This window comes from Taudactylus pleione, unplaced genomic scaffold, assembly GCF_031769625.1.
Source record: "Taudactylus pleione unplaced genomic scaffold, aTauple2 ptg000314l, whole genome shotgun sequence".
NCBI classification, from domain to species: Eukaryota; Metazoa; Chordata; class Amphibia; order Anura; family Myobatrachidae; genus Taudactylus; species Taudactylus pleione.
The window spans coordinates 8,204,262-8,225,785 of NW_028284715.1; positions in this window are offsets into that span (position 1 = coordinate 8,204,262).

Here is a 21,524-nt window from a genome sequence, read left to right on the forward strand (position 1 = left end):
AAGTTGTGGGCGATGCCTGCGATGTGTCATTGGATTGCCAGTAACTGCACACCAATTCCCCATGCAATTTAGAATTTTTTTTTTTTTTTTGCATCCCCATAGTGGTGGGTATTAAACCTTGCAACCCAGTACTACCGTAAGAGCGGCAGAGGTGAGCATTAGATTGCTGGCATCGACCCTCAGTTGAAATAACCCCTTTAGCATCCACGTGTAATTTAAAAAAACTTTTACCTCTTAAACCATCACCAGTGCCTCCGCTTTGTGCTTGCATTTGCTGCATCAATATTCAAACAGGCGTCAATCGTAAGCTCTTGTTCCTCATTAAGAAAGCTCTCGCAGTGTTCATGGAATACCCAGATGAATCAGGCCCTTAGTGTGTAATACTTATTGTGTTAATTTATAAAAAAAAAAGACTTGGGGGTCCCCCCCTTAAAAGCACAACCAGCCCCGGACTTTTCATAGCCAGTCCTGGTTGTGTAAATACAGGGGAAAAAATGCGTAGGGTTCGGCTGTACTTCGCACAACCAACTCCAGGCGGTCAGGGGTAATGCTTTGGGCGGGGAACCCGGTGATGGGGTTTTCCTGGCTGTGGCATTAACCTCCCGCTAGAAATAGCCAGGTTATGGAAATTACAGGGGAACCCTACGCATTTTTTCCCCTGTATTTCCAGAACAGGACCGGCTCAGAGCATCTCACTGATGTACTATATGCATGCATCTCTGTCAAATAGAACAGCTCATGCTAAAATCGAAAGCAAGAAGCACTTAAATTAATTGGGGGATTTGGAGTTCTTTTTACTTCTGATTTGCAAATCGAATGTTTGTTAGTAAATGAAGGGATTCTGGGCCTGATTCTGTAAGGATCGTAATTGCAAAGCTGCATTCAGGCTATAGATATATGATGTATGCACGCAGGCAGCTTTGCAATTGCGATCCTTTGCAGATATGGTAATGCAGCAGGAGGCATCACGCCCCCTGTGCATTACTTAACCGAGCTGCGTTGTTCAACGCTGCATCGGTTAATCTGCGTACCATCGGCCGGCTGCGGTGACCCATAGGGCAGCATGGGAGAGCTCACGATATCCCCAGATTGAGCTGCATGTAAACTAGAGATGAGCGGTTCGGATTCTGTGGAATCCGAACCGCTCCGAACATAGGGGATCCGAGTCCACCCGAATCCTGTTCAGGTGTTCCCCGCCTGACTCGGATCCCCGTTCGGGGCCGAACGGCAGCCTCCTGATGTCGGATTCTCGTGACATCTAGGGTAGGGCAGAACGCTGTGATAGCGGTCTGCCCTACACAGAACAAACACACAGCCGCCAGCAGCAGCTGTGTGTTTGTAACAGCAGCCAATGAGAGTCACACAGACTCTCATTGGCTGCTGCACGGAGGGAGCCGGTTGGAGCTCACTCATGAGCTCCGTCTTCCGGCTCCCTCCGCGCGTAATACAGCAGCAGAGCGGGACGGACGGCCGCAGGAGCGGGGATTCAGGTAAGTTTATTTATTTTTTATTTTTTTATGTGTGTGTTTTCAAGGGGACGCTACTGGGGGGCATGCTAATGGGGGCACTGCTACTGGGGGGCATGCTAATGGGGGCACTGCTACTGGGGGGCATACTACTGGGTGCATGCTAATGGGGGCACTGCTACTGGGGGGCATGCTAATGGGGGCACTACTACTGGGGGGCATGCTAATGGGGGCACTACTGGGGGGCATACTACTGGGCGCATGCTAATGGCACTGCTACTGGGGGGCATACTAATGGGGGCACTACTACTGGGGGGCATACTACTGGGGGCATGCTAATCCTGAGGATGCTCCGGGGAGCTGTAAGGGCAGCGGTGTGACAATCTGAAGCATACTAAGGACGCTGCTGCATAGATTCTGGCTGCAGAGTGCCATTCTAGGCACCCTGCTAGCCAGATGAGACTAGTTGAAGAATAAAGCTTCGAGGGCCAGACCAAATGATTTTGAGGGCCTTATACGGGCCCCGGGCCTGAGGTTCCTCATCCCTGGATTAAAGGATAGGTTGTACCTTCCCTTATCTCTCCTTTACAATTAGTGCACTCCCCTTTTTAGATGTTGATTTTTTTCTTTTATTTCTTAAAACGCTTAACCTCTGAATATTAACAAAGTGAGGTGTATAAATAACAAGTGACTTCTAAGGGAGAACTTGCAGTGATTTAAGCATGTAATTTCCTTATTCGTAACAAAGATGCAGGACACCAGAAGCTCTTCACAATGTGTGATCTATACCAGGGGTTCTCAACTCCAGGCCTCATGAAGGTGGAAGAATCTGGAAAGACCGCCGATATTTATAACTACACATAATAGATCGATACTCTGAAGATCACCAGAACCTGGAGAGTGCGCACTACCGCAAGTACTGTATATTTGTGTAACTTTTCTGGGGTGTGTGACCATCTCCAGTGGATTTGTTGCAGCACTACTGAGTTGAGGCGCAAGTTTCTCTGTATATATACTGTTAGAACCTAATCCTAAACCTTCCCTCCCCACCCCGCACCCTAACCCTCCCCATTAGTGCCTAAACCTAAGTCTCCCTCCTTCGTGCCTAACCCTAACCCCCCCAGTGGTACCTAACTCTCCTCGCTAGGGGTGCCTAACCCCACTACGCTGTTTTAAACCTACCACTCAACCCCCCCCCGGCGTGGGTAACGCTAAGGGCGCCCCGGACATGCCTTTTTCGGGCTGTCGTCCTTCAGGATTCCCGGCGTTGGTATTTCGACACCTATATTAAGTCCCGTCTCGGACTTTCAGTGTCGAGATTCAGACCGGCGGCATGCCGTCTGCCGGTGTGATAACTACATCCCGTTCTATTCAGCCCTATTCCCTAACATAGTAGGACAGAGTTTGCCTTCAGCTCTAGTAAGCAGTTTAGATGTTCCATTGTCTGAATTGGTTTGGAATAGGTGTCCATCATCATTTAAGCCCGGGCTGTCCTGTGGTGTGTGGCATAGACACTGAGGGGTCTATTTACTAAGCAGTGTTAGGAGACAGAGTGAAAAGTGATAAGGTGCCAGCCAATCACCTCCCAACTGTCATCTCACAGGCTGTGTTTGAAAAATGACAGTTGGGAGCTGATTGGCTATCACTTTGTTATCACTTTTCACTCTGACTCCTAAAGGTGCCCACACATATACCGATGTGCTCACGATACGATTTTATGGCCAATTTCCTCATGAACTTTCACGGGAGCTCCCTTGCCGTCGTGATCACGATTTGGGAAAAAAGACACCCAATCTGTCTTACGATCTCACGATCTATCGGATCGTACGCATCGTGAGATTGGACATAACAAATCGTGAGTTTAAAAAAAAAAAAAAAAACAGGCTCTTGACTATTGGTGGGAAATTTAAATAGCCATAACAATGGGAGGGGCTATCTAGGGAGTATAAACAGCAGGAACCCTTTAAACTCTGTGTACATTCTGCTCTGCTACTAGATGAGGCTAGGTGTATTCCTGCTGAATCCTGTACATTGCTACTGTGCTCTTTGTATTTGGCTTGCCTTATACAAAGTTTATTCTACCTGCAAGTGTGTGCTACCTACCTGCATTCTATCCTGTTCCTGAATTCTGTACTGATGCGTCCCTATCAGTATAAAGTGTTGGTCGCTGAAGCCGGGGTCCGGGAGATTAGGAAGAGGGCCCAGCGAAGAAGGACGAGAGCATGCTGGACCAAGGAGTGGCTGCTACAAAGGGATACCCGCTCTCACATGTCCCTGCTGATAGAGATCAAGGAGAACAACCCGGAGGACTATCGGAACTACCTGCGCATGGATGACGCCAGCTTCCAAGAATTGCTGCATCTGGTGACCCCCCACATCAAGAGACAGGACACAAGGTGGCGGAGGGCAATCCCTGCTGAAGACAGACTGGTGGCTACCCTGAGATACCTGGCTACAGGAAGGTCACTGGAAGACCTAAAGTTTGGGACACTCATCTCACCTCAGTCTTTGGGCGTCATCATTCCGGAGACCTGCAAAGCCATCGTAAAAGTGCTACAGTACCAGTATTGCAAGGTAAGTTAAAAAAAAAACACCACACATTGGTTTCTTGTGCAAAGAAACATTTTTATATTTATTTTTTACTCAACATATAAAGCAAGAAATTGCCTTCTTTTAATACAATGTGCACTGACCTGCAGGCAACTGAAAGTGTGCACTAAACTGTGTGCAAAATACTTTTTTATTACAACTTTACAAAAGAACATTATCACCAAATTTTATGAATCTCAATAGGTAGCTGGCTGTATGTGATAGGGTGGGTCAGACGCCAGTTTGAACAGGCCAATACACACATGGCACAAGTACACATTGTGGCCCCGGCTTCCAGCTATGTGTACTTGTGCCATGTGCGTAGTGACCTTGTTCAAATGGCGTCATCACCACCCTATCCCATGCAGCAAGCACCGATTGGAATTCATAAAATTTGGTGACATTAAAATCAAGACAAGAAAACAACCAAATTAAATATCACCAAATTTAATGAATCCCAATAGGTAGCCGGCTGTATGTGATAGGGTGGGTCAGACGCCAGTTTGAACAGGCCAATACACACATGGCACAAGTACACATTGTGGCCCCGGCTTCCAGCTATGTGTACTTGTGCCATGTGCGTAGTGACCTTGTTCAAATGGCGTCATCACCACCCTATCCCATGCAGCAGCACCGATTGGAATTCATAAAATTTGGTGATATTACAATATAGAACAAATTTACATCTCTGTATATTGGGGCGACTCATCTGCTGCATCCAGCAGAGCATTATACAAGGTGGTGCTGGTGCTTGGGGTGCTTGGTGGGGGAGTAATATCTAACTGGGCAAGGGGGGGGGCGGACATACCTATTTGGGGCAGGGGAAAATAGCATTGGATCTGCAATGTATGTCGAATTTGAGATATTTTTGCTCATACAGCGACTCAAGAGGTCGTAGTTTAACCGTAAAAAATTTTTTGGGATATCTGCATCCACATTTCTCAATGTGCTGTTCACATGAGCTGTGAAATCATCAATTGCATCTGGGGGTTTCTGCAGCAGCCGTTCTGCGTTTTGTTAAAAATGGTCCTCTCGTTCTGTAAAATTCTCCTTTCTGCCTTTTTTTTTTTGGGGGGGGGGTTTTTTTGCGAAGATGAGGGTCCAGGTGGAAGTGGAGTTTCCACTTGTGTGCTATTCTCCGGATCACTGTCGCCACCGAGCAGACTGAGGTCCGGTGTGGATGTTAAATCAGGGTCTTGGGTGGGAGTCTATATAGGGAAAAAAGATATAAAAAATATTATAGTCATGTTTTAACATCTTTTTTCCTATTTTTACAGTTTCCTAACACCGTGGAGGAGTGGACTAGCATCGCGGAAGATTTTGAACAACGTTGGAATTTCCCTAACTGCGGAGGAGCCATCGATGGGAAACACATCCGCATCAACCCACCTGCCAACACCGGATCATATTACTACAACTACAAAGGATTCTTCAGCATCGTTCTCATGGCAGTGGTGAATGCCAACTACGAATTTCTGTTTGTGGATGTCGGCAAGAATGGGCGTGCTTCAGATGGTGGATCCTTCAAAAAGACGGCTTTCTACCAGAGACTCGCCAACAAAACCCTCAACCTGCCCTCACTGGACCAGACAAAGCACGGCCTAAATTACGTTTTCGTTGCAGACGAGGCTTTTGCATTACATGAACATGTGATGAAGCCATTTGCACACAGGGGCCTGACCAGAGAGAAAAGGATATACAACTACCCTCTATCCCGGGCACGGCGCATTGTGGAAAATGCGTTTGGAATAATGAGCAACCGCTTCCGCATTTTCCACACCACCATCAATCTACATGTGGAGAAGATAGACTGGGTCGTGATGGCGTGCTGTGTGCTGCACAACTTTCTGCGAAGAAAATCTACTCAACGAGGACCAGTCCCAGCTAGACCAGAAGATGTAGGACCCCTGGAGGACATTGAACATTTGACATCTGTGTCTGCACCAGCAACTACAACAACATCCACCGCACGTGCCAAAGAAGTGAGGGAGGAGTACATGACCTATTTCAATGGACCAGGTGCTGTACCATGGCAGGAGGACAATCTGTGAACTACTGACTAAATTGGACATTTGGGATTTAACAACAAAAACATTAAGGATTTTGGTTTAAACTGTGTAACTACTTACCAAGACTTCTGCAACCTCCTCATCTCCCTCACGCTCAGACATCAAGATGATTGATTCCCTTTGAGGCTCTTGTTCACTGATGAATGACATCATTTGGTAGTACCACAGCGCAGGAGTATATATTTCATCTGTAGTCGCTCCTGATTTTTTGGAGTCATCCACCTTCTTTTTTTCTTTGATGTACACTGTCCTGAGATTTTGTATCTTTTGCCGTACAGTTTTCAGGTCTGCATCAGATATGTATTTTTTTGTATACACCAACAGTTCCTCGAGTGCGGCCAACTTCTGCGACTTATTGTGGTACTTCCGAGAACTGATCTTCCACAGACAGTCTTTCGAGTGCAGGATTTCAATGAATCCTTTAACGAATTCACGTTCTGAATCCATGGACATTATCTATGAATAAGAAAAAAAAGGACATTTAAATATTTGTGTATATAGTTTTGTAAAATGTAATGTTGTTATAGTTCACATTTTTAATGTTTTAATATTTTCTTTTTTACAGGTTTTTAAAGGTTTGTTATGGTATTCTAATCATGTTTTCTTTTACAGGAATGTTATGTGTTTATTGCTTGGTAATATAATGTTTTTCTTTGACCATATGGGTTTTCCACCTTTGGGCCTGTCGTTGTGGTAGAACTACAGATCCCAGGATGCCCTAAAAATAGTTTCAAAGGTGGGTGGCAGGTCATCCTGGGATCTGTAGTTCCACAACAGCTGGAGACCGAAAGGTAGAAGACCCCCAGCTTGAAATAATGTGTGTTTTTAAATGTAATGTATGGTGTTTTTTTGGAAAAAACGTGTTTATTTATTTATTTGAGGTATTACACACATTGGTGGGCAGTGGGGGAGCTTAATGCATGACCCAGCCACCGCCCGCCTCAATACGGCGGGCGGTGGCTGGGTCATGCATTTATTGCCGGGGGGCACACATTGGTGGGCAGTGGGGGAGCTTAATGCATGACCCAGCCACCGCCCGCCTCAATACGGCGGGCGGTGGCTGGGTCATGCATTTATTGCCTGGGGGCACACATTGGTGGGCAGTGGGGAGCACATATTGGTGGTCAATGTGGTTGCAAACTGTACAAATACTCACCAAATATCCAACAAAACAAAAATGCAGTGTGCAGGCTCCCAAAGTGCGACTGACTTGCTCCATACACGATGCTGCACAAGATGGCGATGGGGCGTGTCCAGGCTTTTGTCAGTCAAATTCTGCATTGTGTGATGAATCGTACGATTCATCGTGAGGAAAAAACCCCTCACGATCGGCGTCCATCGGGTTCATGGTTGGCTAATCTGCCCTACAGCACGGCAGATCAGAAGATGCGATATACGACGAGTGGGGCCGCGCATCGGCATCGTGCTCGTGAGTATAAACTCACGATTTGTACTTTTTTTTACCTGATTTGTCGTCACGATTCGTCGAAATCGGCCAAATCATGTCGCTATGTGTGTGGGCACCTATACACTGTTTAGTAAATAGACCCCTAATTCTGCATTTAGTGACCGATTTATGAGCCTCTCAAACTTTTACTATAGAAGGGTAAACTCTGATGTTAAATTATTATTTTATGGTGTCAGTCATTATAGTTTGGAGGTGTGGGAAGCTTTAGTTCAGTCTCCAATATGTCAATAAAGTCAATTCAGATTGTCTTTACGCACTGATCCATCCATGATGTACTATGTTGGTGACGTTTGTCATTGGCTGCAAGGCAAGATCACATGGTATGCAGGCAAGATGGCACAATGTTCAATTTCAACAGCAGAAGGTTGACGACGACGACGACGCGGTGTACCGTCGATCGTTCCATCTAAGCTTGCACCAGCCCTAAATGTGTATGTATTCGCCTGTATGCAGAGTCGTCGAACCGCCCCATATCCATAGGCTGGGTTTCATAGCTGTCATCAATATCGGTGCGCACTCTCACCCCCCTATCCTTGGTACAAAAGATATGACTGAAAACATGCGCATGAAATATGCACACCTCCACATAGCCCACATTTGCGTCAGCCCACATCCTCACTGAATTTAGCTAACCTGAGAACGCCCCATTACAGCCCAGCTACGCCCCCTTCAGACGCAGAAGAAAGATGCAAGTGAGTTGTGTGCAGCTCAGCATCGCATGTAGTTGTTCTCAGTGCACCGTGCGCAGTGCAGAAACACACAAGGTTATGTCTGCAAAACCGACCTGCGCTCAACTCTGCTTGGGCCCCATGTGTTATTGGGGGAATACGTGGAGTGCTGCCGTTTGTTTTTTTCAGAACCAATTAACAAATAGGACGCACGATTAAACAAAAACAAATTGTGGAGAGTAAACATATCCTGTGTTATTCAGGCTGGCTGGTGTTTTGGTAGTTAACAGACATATAGGGCTATTCAGTATGGGAGCGAAAATATCGTTTTTGCGTTAATATCGCACCTATGACGTCATTATCGCAGGTTTTGCTTTTACACTGTATTCAATTTCAAAGACTTTTCGCAGGTTCGAAAAGTCTTTGAAAAAAAACGGGGATAACTTTTCACCACTGAATAGGTGGCGAAAAAAAGTGCAGAATTGGGGTTTAGGGGCGCAGGCTTAAAAAAATAGCCTGCACCCCTGGGAATGACATTTAAAAAATAACTGTCAAAAAAAGTTTTAAAAAAAAATAGGGACACCCCAAAAAATTATTTTAAAAATTGGGGTGAAAAAAAAAAAATGGGAAAAAATTGTTTATCAATAGGGAAATAGGTTCAGGGCTATTCTGCAAGTATGCGGCAGGTGTTTTCTAGAATAGATTTATAGCGGCAGGTGCACAAATGCAGAATTTTTAAAAACCTACTTTAGGGACATCAAAATATGCTAGTACCCATTTTCATGTACCCCAAATTTGATGGGACCACTTAAAAAAATGAAAAATTAACCTAAGTGCTCTTCTGCAACACTTCTTCAATGTCAGGAAAAAAACACCTGCTGCGGCTATTTAAATCCCCGACTTTCATTTACAGGCTAAAACGGGGGTACCCATAGTGACCCCCCCCCCCCATGTTTTTACAACTTTAGGGAGGTCCTACAATTTTTTTAAGGAAAATTCTGTAACTTTCCGCAAATCCCACTTCCCCAGGTCCCGTTTTCGTTAATTTCATATTGAATACGAGGATAAGCGGGCGCGCGCCCGATACTTTATCCCAGGTAAAAGCTCCGATATGAAACGTAAACTTCGACAGCGAAGTTTACATTTCATATTGAATTCCCCTCATAAGGTGTCTAGTTACTAAGCAGTGTTAGGAGAGTGAAAAGTGATAAAGTGCCAGCCAATCAGCTTCTAACTGCCATCTCACAGGCTGTGTTTGAAAAATAACAGTTGGGAGCTGATTGGCTGGCACCTTATCACTTTTCCCTCCGTCTCCTTACACTGCATAGCAAATAGACCCCTTAGGGCCTGATCCGGATTCAGACGCAGCTTGTTATATGGCCGCAAATAGCGGGTCTTAGCATAAAGGCGCACACGCAGAAATTAATTTACATGTTTTTGCAGATCTCCGGCCAAGTCTGGAGGATCTTGTCTGGATCTATATGTGTGTGCAATGGGCGGCAACACTGCAGTCACACGCAAGTAATCCGTCTCTTAGGTGTACTTTGGGCATGTAGCTAGTGCTCCGTGCTGTTCTGAGTGGTGCGTACGGGGAAGGGGAGCCTGTTACTGACGGACCTCTTGCACTCAGCACTGTGCTGGCACAAGCACTGATGCTAATGATGATGGCTGCGGCTGCAATAGGAAAAACAGTGGGCGATGCGGCTTCCCGTTTGAAGACTTCGGGTCCACTCATTGGGCCTGATTCAGACCCACTCGCGAGCGGCTGTCCGCTCGCAAGTGGGTCGATGGTCTGCACTGAGCATGCGCACGACGGAGGGAGCTCCGTCGTGCGCATGCGCCAGACACGACGAGCGAAGGACTTTCCTTCGCTCGTTGTGTCCGATCAAAGGGGGCATGCTGTCAATGTTGATTGACAGCACGCCCCCTTTGGTGGGCGTGCCGGGGGCGTGCCTCCCTGACGGGGGCGTTCCCACGGGAACGCCTTCCGTCAGAAGCCGGCCCACTGACATCACTAGTGATGTCAGTGGGAGTGATTTTGGCTCTGATAGAGCCAAAATCACTCCGGAGCTTGCGGTTGAAAACCTCAACCGCAGGCTCCGGCTCGCAATTTCGATGGTCGCGATGGTCACGACCCACAGCTATACGAGCGTCCAGGAGGACGCTCCATGAAAATGGAGCCCGGCCCTCATTCAGAGCGTGCGCTCTGCTCAGAGCGTACGGCTCTGAATGAGGGCCATTATCCCTATGGGTTCTCACATTAGCATAAAGTGATCCTCTTCTGAGCTGTGCATTTCAGGGGGACCGCGCATGTTCAGGAAGGCTCTTTGCATAGCACTTAAGTTTTCCTATTGGACCTGGCAGTGCACTATTCAGCTCCTGCCCCCTGCTTTCGCTAAGTATCTCTGGCAAACGATTTTCCATGCAAAGCATATGGAAGCCTACTTACCAAGGACAATGGCAGTATAATGGCGCCGCTGTCCTATCGCTATCACAGAAGATCTTCAGTGTCAAAAATGGCTTATTATTTAAATAAAGCATTTTTGGAAATGGATGTATTTTCTTTCCATTTTCTATTGTTGTGGTTGATTAAAGTGGAAAGTGCAGAAGTCTGGGCTTCCAGTCCTCTGTGCATGTGTGATCTGGCAGTGCATGCAGTACTGGCTGGCAAAGCCCTAAAGGGGTCATTCAGACCCGCTCGTGAGCGGCAGTACGCTCGCAAGCGGGTCGATGTTCCCCCACTGCGCACTAGTGATGTCAGTGGGAGTGATTTTGGCTCTGATAGAGCCAAAATTACTCCTGGGCTTGCGGCAGCGAGACCCACAGCTATGCGAGCGTCCAAGAGGATGCTCCATTTTCAGGGAGGAGGGCCCTGATTCAGAGCTAACGCTCTGGTCAGAGCGTTCAGCTCTGAATCAGGCCCAAAGTCTCCTCTTACCATTACCAGGCAATATACCCAGGAAGCTGAGTATTGCTTCGATTTTCTGTCCCTGCGAGGACAAAGAGTAGTTCACAAATAGAACCCTGATCTTTATGGAAAACGACACTGCAGCAGACTTGCCTAATTTACCAGAATGGCCGAGAGGTTCCCGAATCTTGGGGGGGAGGGGCATCCTGGCCGGCCACAAAAGTATTCATATCACATGAAGCTGTCCGCGTCCCCCCGGTGTCGCCCACTTCTGGATTAAAGTGGCTGGTCCAGGTGGTTGATGATCGTAATTTCAGTATTGTATAGCGGGGGGGGGGCATGAGCGCTATGATGCAATCATGCCGTCATGCCCCCGCACCGCCCAGCTATGCTGCACCACGTACCCTGGCCGACCTACCAATTGGTAGAGTGTGTACGCTCACACGATCTCTGATTTCATCCAATCCTGCTAATCTGGTTTTGTCAAAAGATTTTTAAACCTGTTGAAAAATCAGGAGACCAGGGGCCTGATTCAGACCCACTCGCAAGCGGCTGTCCGCTCGCAAGTGGGTCGATGGTGTGCACTGCGCATGCGCACGACGGCGGGAGCTCCGTCGTGCGCATGCGCCAGACGCGACGAGCGAAGGACTTTATTTCGCTCGTTGTGTCTGATCAAAGGGGGCATGCTGTCGATGTTGATTGACAGCACGCCCCCTTTGGTGGGCCTGCCGGGGGCGTGCCTCCCAGACGGGGGCGTTCCCAAGGGAACGCCTACCGTCAGAAGCCGGCCCACTGACATCACTAGTGATGTCAGTGGGAGTAATTTTGGCTCTGATAGAGCCAAAATCACTCCGGGCTTTGCGGTTGAGAAACTCAACCGCAGGCTCCGGCTCGCAGTGGCGATGGTCGCGATGGTCAAGACCATCGCGGCCATCAACCTGCACGCTCGTATAGGCTGTGGGTGGTGACCTACAGCTATACGAGCGTCCAGGAGGACGCTCCATAATTATGGAGGACGGCCCTCATTCAGAGCGTGCGCTCTGCTCAGAGCGTCCGGCTCTGAATGAGGGCCCAGATCGCCAAACGCCCAATCAATACACAGTGCATCCGGAAAGTATTCGCAGCGCTTCACTTTTTCCACATTTTGTTGCTACTGCCTTATTCCAAAATGGAATAAATTCATTTTTGTCCTCAAAATTCTACACACAATACCCCATAATGACGACGCGTAAAAGTTTTTTTTTTTTTAGATTTTTGCAAATTTAATTTAAAAAAACGCACGCACGCACCCACCCACCCGTCCACTGCGAGAATATGCTAATCAATGCACATGCACGGAGATCGCAGCACAAGATGCAAACGCCCAGCCCCATATTTAGCTGCCCGTCTCCCTTTACTCACAGCCTGATCAGCACGCAAGATAGTGTAAGCATCGGTAACATCGAGAACCATCGGACACATTACCATAATAGTGTTTGACCTGACCTGCCGCAGGATTTTTCCAGCTTCCTGTGTACAGCTTATGGTATGGCTGCGTATGCCACCGCACTGCCTTACTTATGCGTTACAGCGCTTGCGTTTGCCTGACCACCCCCTGTCACCACTCACAAACGGTGGGTGGTGACGGTTGGTCGGGCGAACGCAGGTGTGCCAGTACGTTTCAACGGCGTTGCATAAATCAGCCACTGCGATACCAGACACAGCCTGAGGTCTCATAGCGTGCGCTGAAGTAAGCATTTCCTGAGTGAGGTCTGACCTGCCTTTACTGTGCATATGGGTCCGATGTTACTTGATGTTACTGATTATTTTGCTATGTTGCCAAACTATACGTATATGAGTAAGGGGATGTGGGTGTCCTTATGTTAGGTTGCGAATGCAAACGTTTACATATCACCGCTAATATTAGCAACTGCCTTGCGTGCATATAAGCAGAATAGCGATCCTTGCTGAATCAGGCCCTTAGTTCGCTTTTCACATGAGCCATGCGATTCCGGTACTTCTTGTCTGCACTTTCTGCCATTTACTGTAATGAGTATGAATTGTTTATTGTGTTCTTTCCCATCTGTTGTACTCACAGTGGGGGGGATTCAGTTGTTCAGCGCAGGAATTTCTATGTGAAAATATGCTGATGATGTAGCCGGCTGGAAATGACTTGAGACGCCCACCAAGGCCATAGCAAATCCAAGCAAGTGCGTACAAATACGCAGCCGCCATCGCATATCATTCGATAATCGCCCACCTGAGAAGCCCTATGCCTGCACAGAATGGCCGCCTGAGCTGAGCCCCAGAACCACTTTATCTGCGTATGGGATTGCAGACGCAGGCTATGACACTCCCCTAAAATGGTTGTGACACTTGCGCTCTTTGCCGCCGCCACCCGTTACCTCCCGCATACAGTCCCTTACTGTCAGTCACTTTGTGAAGGAAACCTCACAGCAAGCCGCGCTGAAGAGGTACCTTGGCGCGTGAGCAGTGTGACCGTGGCGCATGCGCATCCGACCGATAATCGCTCAACTGCATAAATATCGGAATAGCGTACATCCCTGAATCAGTCCCTGAGTACAGGGGGTCATTCAGACCCGCTCGCGAGTGCAGGACGCTCGCAATCGGGTCGATGTTACCTCAATGCGCATGCGCACGACGGAGGGAGCTCCGTCGTGTGCATGCGCGAGACCCGGACAGCGACAGCCAAGCTCCGGGTCTCGCACCAAAGGGGGTGTGCTGTCGATGGTGACTGACAGCACGCCCCCTTTGGTGGGCGTGCCGGGGGCGTGGCTGCCCAGACGGTAGGCGGTCTCATGGGAACGCCTACTGTCTGGGTCCGGCCCCACTGACATCACTAGTGATGTCAGTGGGAGTGATTTTGGCTCTGATAGAGCCAAAAGCACTCCAGGGCTTGCGGTCACCGAGACCCTACCGCAGGGTCTCGTCGCAAGCCCGATGGTCGCGATGGTCTTGACCATCGCGACCATCTTTTTGGCCGCTCGCATATGCTGTGGGCGGTCACCCACAGCTATACGAGCGGCCAGGAGGCCGCTCCATTTTTAGGTAGGAGGGCCCTGATTCAGAGCGAGCGCTCTGGTCAGAGCGTCCAGCTCTGGATCAGGCCCTCAGTCCCATATTCCCAGCTTCTTCTCTATGTGCCTTTTTTCGTTTCCTGTATGTGTCAGGGAGCACAGAGATCTTTTTAATCCACTATCAGAAAAGACGGGCACAAATTGAGCTGGTAATGTCCCTCTATTTGTTTGTCTTTCAGTTTATGTTTGATAGTGAATTGGTTTGTATATATGCTTTGCGCAATGTTTGATTTCAATGTCTCTTTTATTAGAACGTTTTGTTCATTTTAGACTACATGAGACGGGATCTGGTAATGTTCCTGGCTCTTATGTGTAGACATTGTACAAAATAAATGGGTACTTGTATGGTCTACAACCTGAAGTATTGAGAGTGCAAGTACTTTGTATGTTTAATCAAGTAGTTATTGGATTGTTCTTGGGACCAGAGCTGTAACTAGAGTTTTTGGCGCCCTGTGCCAGAAAAAGCATTGACGCGCACCCGAAAAAGGGCCATGGCCTCATGGGGAAGAGATAGGGGAGGCCAGGAGATGCTGGGGATAAAAAAAAAGAGGAAGCTACAAGTGAGAATGATAATAAACAGGAAAACTGACAGGCCCAAACAGCGCCCCCTGCCCTGTACCATGGCACAGTTCGTACTATCCTAGTTACGGCCTTGCTTGGGACTAACCCAGTGTGCATATGATGAATTACATTTCATTGTGTTATTCACCAGAAGTCTGAGGTGCAAATGTAAGGCAACATACAGTACATGAACAAGTTTGCATTAAGATTCCCCAATGTGTTCCTGGGAATTAGACAACACTCCCCCATCCCAGCCACCCAAAAGATGCATTTTTTTTTCATTCACAACGTTTTAGTGGGAAAAGGCAATAATAGATGACGGCCCAAATCAGGGGTGTTTTAAGGGAGGAGGGGGCCTGTGTGCAGACTCAGTGCGGGCCCCCTCCTCTCTCCGGCGGTGCCGCGGTGAAGATTCTGGTTTAGTGCGCGAGTCACTGGGAAAATGGTCGCTGCCATCATTTTTCCAGTGATTTTAAGACTATATGGGTGCAGTGTGGGCAATCATGGACCCAGGAGCCCATGTGCACCGCACACCCTGCACCCATTATAGGTACGCCCCTCGCCCAAATGTAATCGTCTGTGAGACGCAGGAAGCAGTGAGATATTGGCGATGTAGCCGCTAGATTTGAAGCTATTTGTTTTAAGACAAAACCCTCCAGGCCGAAGATGGCCGTCTGTCCTGCCTTATCCATAATCTGGCTCTGTGCTTGCTCGTCGGTGGGCGCATGCATCCCTGGGGGCCGACAGAGGGGGGATCAGGGTTAATGTAGCCCATAGGCTAACGCCCGATGACGTTAGAGGCCGGGCCAAGCTCCAGAATGCAATGAAAAATCTGACTGCATAGCAGCCCCCATAGAAACCTATAGGGGTCGCTTTGCAGTCAGAAATAGAGTGGCTGCTGCAGATACCAGCGATATCTGCTGCAGTCCCTCCTTAAATCTCAAGGATCATTAATATTTGCAGGTGCCCCTCAAAAACGGGTGTTTTCGGGGTATATAACCCACAAATATTGTTTTATAAATAGGCCCCTAAATGTGTTGTGTTATTTATAGACAGGGGGCCTGATTCAGACCCGCTCGTAAGCGCACAACGCTCGCAAGCGGGCCGATGGTCCCCCCACTGCGCATGCACCGCCACTGGCGTATGCATGCGTGAGACCCGTCCTGCGACTGCAGCTCAGTCGCTATGTGTCTCGCTAGAAGACGGGGCGGCTGTCGATGGTGATTGACAGCTCGCCCCATTTTGTAGGTGGGGAGGGGGGTGGCCTATCAAACGCAGGCAATGCCTTAGGAACGCCTGCCATTTGTGGGCGGCCCTACTGACATCATTAGTGATGTCAGTAGTGGACTTCCTGCTCTATTAGAGCAGGAAGTCCACTCGGGCTTGCGGGAGCCGAGACCTTACCACGGGGTCTCTTCGCAAGCCCGATGGTCGCGATAATCATGACGGACTCCAGGCCGCTCGCACAAGCTGTGGGTGGTCACCCACAGCTTTGCGAGAGGGCTCGAGAAAAAACGAAACAAAAAAAAAAACACGCCCTGATTCAGAGCGAGCGCTCGCCAGTAGCGAGCGGCTCTGAATCAGGCCCAGGGTGCCTTGAGGACCAAGTTTGGGAACCACTGTCCTAACAGTCCATGTTTTCAGGATATCCATATTAAAGCACATGTGACTTAATTAGTACCTAAGTCAGTTTGATTATACCAGTGGTCTCCAACCCGTAGCTTGCGGGCGTAATTTGGGTAGCTCGTCTAGCTGCAGTACTGCTCAGTCAACTATGAGGAAGTGACCTCTGACAAAGCCGTTGGTGGAGCGACAGGGAAGCGCATCAGGTGATTGCCGTAGGACGGCACAATACATGACGGACACCATCTGGACATCTCAGGAGTCGACTACATTTGGGGTGAGTGACTCCTGCCTAGCCCTGACGAAAAATCACACAGCAGCCCTGCCTATATCTTTTGCTCCTCTACTGCACTTACCTCCTTGGAGCCGGTAATCAAAAGTGAAATGTGCAACAATATCACTATATTCATTAAATGCATTGTTGTTTTCTATAAAACATTTTTTTCATTTTCATTAAATGATCTTTAATTTTTCGTTTATTACACCCCTTTCAGACAGAGAAAAGAACCCGGTAATTTTCCGGCTCTTGCCGGGTCGACCCGGGTTTTTTTTCTGTCTGAAAGGGTCAAAACGGGACCTAATTCCCGGTACTTCGACTCAGGTATTTACCAGGGTTTTTCCCGGGTCTTACACGGGTTGGCGGCTGTCTGAAAGGTGCCGACCCGGGTTTTCAACTCCGGGCATAGTAAACAGCGCTTATTGGCTGAGATGGCGGTGCACAGGCTGATTGGCTGAGCGGCTGGGTTTCCCTGATTGGCTCAGCGGGCGGGGCAGTGGCGCTGGCGTCTGATGTCACAATTGTGCTGCAGAAAAGGAGAGAGAGAGAGAAGCATGGCGCACTGGAAGGATGAGGAGATCCGTGAGCTGCTGGCAGTCAGAGGGGAGGAGGAGATCCGCAAACAGATCAGCAGCACAGTGAAGGATGCGATAGTCTACACAAACATAGCTAAGGTCCTCACCTCAAGGGGCATTGTGCGGACCCAGCAGCAGGTAGTGAACAAACTGAAAACTCTACGCAAATACTATAACAAAGTTCACGACCATAACAGGCGTAAAAGTGGTGCTGCCAGAATGGAATGGGTTTACTACGATCAGTGTAATGAAGTCTTTGGCAATTCTGCACTGGTTAATCCTATTGCCATATCATTGACTAGTTGTGCATCTTCACGAAGTGTTACCCCGGCCAATCCTGCCCAATGACACCACCAGTACTCTTTGATGACATCACAGAGATAAGTGACACAGATCCGATGGCTGCCACGGGGGTCCCAGACACCAATACACTTGAGGGTGTGGTTGAGGCGAGTGGAAGCAGTACGAGTGGGACGCCGACTCCTGCACAGACTGAGACTCCGACATTGCGCAGGAACAGTAAGTTACTATACACCCACTATTTTTGGGATGTTAACATTGTCCTGTATTGACTTGTCATTATAGTATGACTATGCTGATTTTACTATGCTGAAATCTAAACTCAATGTATCTGTTGCAATGTGAAGCTAGTGTGCAGTAGGCCGCAAGCACATACAGTCAGGTCCATAAATATTGGGACATTGACAGAATTTTCAGATTTTGGCCTCTATTCACCACCACAATGGTTTTGAAATGAAACAAACAAGATGTGCTTTAACTGCAGACTTTCAGATTTAATTTGAGGGTAATTACATCCAAATCGGGTGAATGGTGTAGGAATTACAACGGTTTCAATATGTGCCTCCCACTTTTTAAGGGGCCAAAAGTAATGGGACTATCAACTCAGAAGCTATTTCATGGACAGGTGTGGGCTATTCCCTTGTTATTTCATTATTAATTAAGCAGGTAAAAGGTCTGGAGTTGATTCTAGGTGTGACATTTGCATTTGGAATCAGTCGATGTCGACTCTCAATATGAGATCCAAAGAGCTGTCACTATCAGTGAAGCAAGCCATCATTAGGCTGAAAAATCAAAACAAACCCATCAGAGAATAGCAAAAACATTAGGTGTGGCCAATTCAACTGTTTGGAACATTCTTTAAAAGAAAGAACGCACCGGAGAGAGCTCAGCAACACCAAAAGACCCTGAAGACCACGGAAAACAACTGTGGTGGATGACAGAAGAATTATTTCCCTGGTGAAGAAAAACCCCTTCACAACAGTTGGCCAGATCAAGAACACTCTCCAGGAGGTAGATGTATACGTGTCAAAGTCAACAATCAAGAGAAGACTTCACAAGAGTGAATACAGAGGGTTCACCACAAGATGCAAACCATTGGTGAGCCACAAAAACAGGAAGACCAGATTAGAGTTTGCCAAACAACATCTAAAAAAGCCATTACAGTTCTGGAACAACATCCTATGGACAGATGAGACAAAGATCAACTTGTACCAGAGTGATGGGAAGAGAAGAGTATGGAGAAGAAAAAGGAACTGCTCATGATCCAAAACATACCACCTCATCAGTGGAGCATGGTGGTGGTAGTGTCATGGCATGGGCATGTATGGCTGCCAATGGAACTGGTTCCCTTGTATTTATTGATGATGTGACTGCTGACAAAAGCAGCAGAATGAATTCTGAAGTGTTTCGGGCAATATTTTATGCTCATATTCAGTCAAATGCTTCAGAACTCATTGGACAGCGCTTCACAGTGCAGATGGACAATGACCCGAAGCATACTGCAAAAGCAACCAAATAGTTTTTTAAGGTTAAAAAGTGGAATGTTATGCAATGGCCAAGTCAATCCCCTGACCTGAATTGAGCATGCATTTCACTTGATGAAGACAAAACTGAAGGGAAAATGCCCCCAAAACAAGCAGGAACTGAAGACTTTTGCAGTAGAGGCCTGGCAGAGCATCACCAGGGATGAAACCCAGCGTCTGGTGATGTCTATGCGTTCCAGACTTCAGGCTGTAATTGCCTGCAAAGGATTTGCAACAAAGTATTAAAAAGTGAAAGTTAGATTTAGGATTGTTTAGTTTGTCCCATTACTTTTGGCCCCTTAAAAAGTGGGAGGCACATATAGAAACTGTTGTAATTCCTACACCGTTCACCTGATTTGGATGTAATTACCCTCAAATTAAATCTGAAAGTCTGCAGTTAAATCACATCTTGTTTGTTTCATTTCAAAGCCATTGTGGTGGTGAATAGAGGCCAAAATATGAAAATTCTGTCAATGTCCAAATATTTATGGACCTGACTGTATATGTTGACATTACTGCTTTGATTTCATTTGTAAATGTATTTTTTCTTTTCTTCTATTCCTAGTCTTTGAAGTACCAGAGCGGAAGAAAAAAACTTCCAAGATGGAGCTAGCAACGCGCACAATGACCAGAATCCTGGTAAATCAGCTGCAAGATTCTGATGCTGAAATCCAGGCACAGGAGGATGCCCGACTCCAGCGCTTCTTTGACAATGAAAGAGAGTTACAAAATTCATTTGTCAGTCAGCTTGTTGGTCTACACGAACGAATTTCACGTGAAAACAGAGAGGCACAGATGTCCTTCCTTAACGGTCTAGTGTCTAGGTTACACACTCCACAACCTTATGTAACGTATCCTCCTCAGTACTCTGAGGGTCCTGTTAGAAATTACCAACAGCATAGCAGAGGGCTACCATTTCTGCAAAGTAACCCCTCCAATCCACCTCATGCTACTCCACATGGCACAGGGAATAGTTATCCAGATGGCACAGGGAATAGGAATCCACATGTCACTGTACAGAGCAGTCCACATGCCAATACCAGTCCAGAGGGCACAGTGCCTAGCACTCCACATGTCACAGTGCATAATAGTCCTGACGGCACAGGAAATACTAATCAATATGGCACTGTCCATACTTATGCAGATGGCACGGGGATTAATACACAGGATGGCAGAGTGCATAGTTATTCAGATGGCACTCATCATAACACTCCACTTAGCACTATTGTCAGCACTGCCTACAGACAGTTGTAGACTTGTATGATGTTTTACATTTTGCTGTCTACTTTATATTTCTTTTTTGTTGAAGCTTGTTGTTTTTGACAATATTGTTTATCCTGTCGTTAACAGGCCTGGCAAGAGCTTAGGGCAATGTGTGGGTGCCCTTTAAGTCAGCTACGTGTATATATGGGAGTGTACATAATTTAGAATGTACACACATTACCTCCATTTCTTTTGTATTTAAACATTTTTATACTGCACTTAACAGGCCAGTCGTGAGCTTTCTCCCATGTGTGGCCGCTGTATTACAAAATGTATACTGTATATGTGTTGTTTCTAAGGCTGGCCCTGACACAGTTCTAATAGTTGGGGTGCCGCCCCTATTATATTTTTCAGTTCCATGACAGCACAACCTATTTTTCTATTGTCTTTATATATAGATATATATATTTAAATTGTTGAATGCATTAAGGCCATGTTGTTAATGGCTAATGCATATTTGTTGAAAAATATAAAGAAGCACTTTAAAAAATCTAATACAGCAGGTGTTACATGTGACATAACATGTACATAACATGAGGCTTTCAAATAAAAAAAATTTGGTTGCAAAACAAGACTTGTGTCATCTATACTATGTCATTGTATGTATGCAGTGAGCAGACACCACCCACTTTTCATGACCTCATCTCTGTGTGCCATAAAAGCAGTCCATTTATTATGACACACTGTATATTGCAGGGATAATCTGGGTTCTGTGTGAAAGGGGTCTACCCAGGAATTTCCCGGGAATTATGTGCTGTGTGAAAGGGGGTTAGGAGCAAATTCCCGGGTCCTTCCCGGGTTGAACGATACGGGAAAAACCCGGGTTTTTGGGATTTTTCTGTCTGAAAGTGGTATTAGTCAGAATTTTTTTTTCCCCAAAATGTTAGTAGCCCTTCAGGTGGTTTCATTTTTCTCAAGTAGCTCACATCCCAATTACGGTTGGCGACCACTGGATTATACCATCTATGTACAATCATGGGTATCCTTAAAGCCAGAACTGTTAGGGTGCCCATAGGACCGAGTTTGGGAACCCCTGGGTTAGGGTTTTTAAAAGTTAAATCCAAAGAACAGGTTGCGTCGGTCCGTTTCCTTGGGCTAAAGCCTTTCATCACATACCTTAAAACACAAGCTTGTTGTGAAATGTGAAACCTCACGTA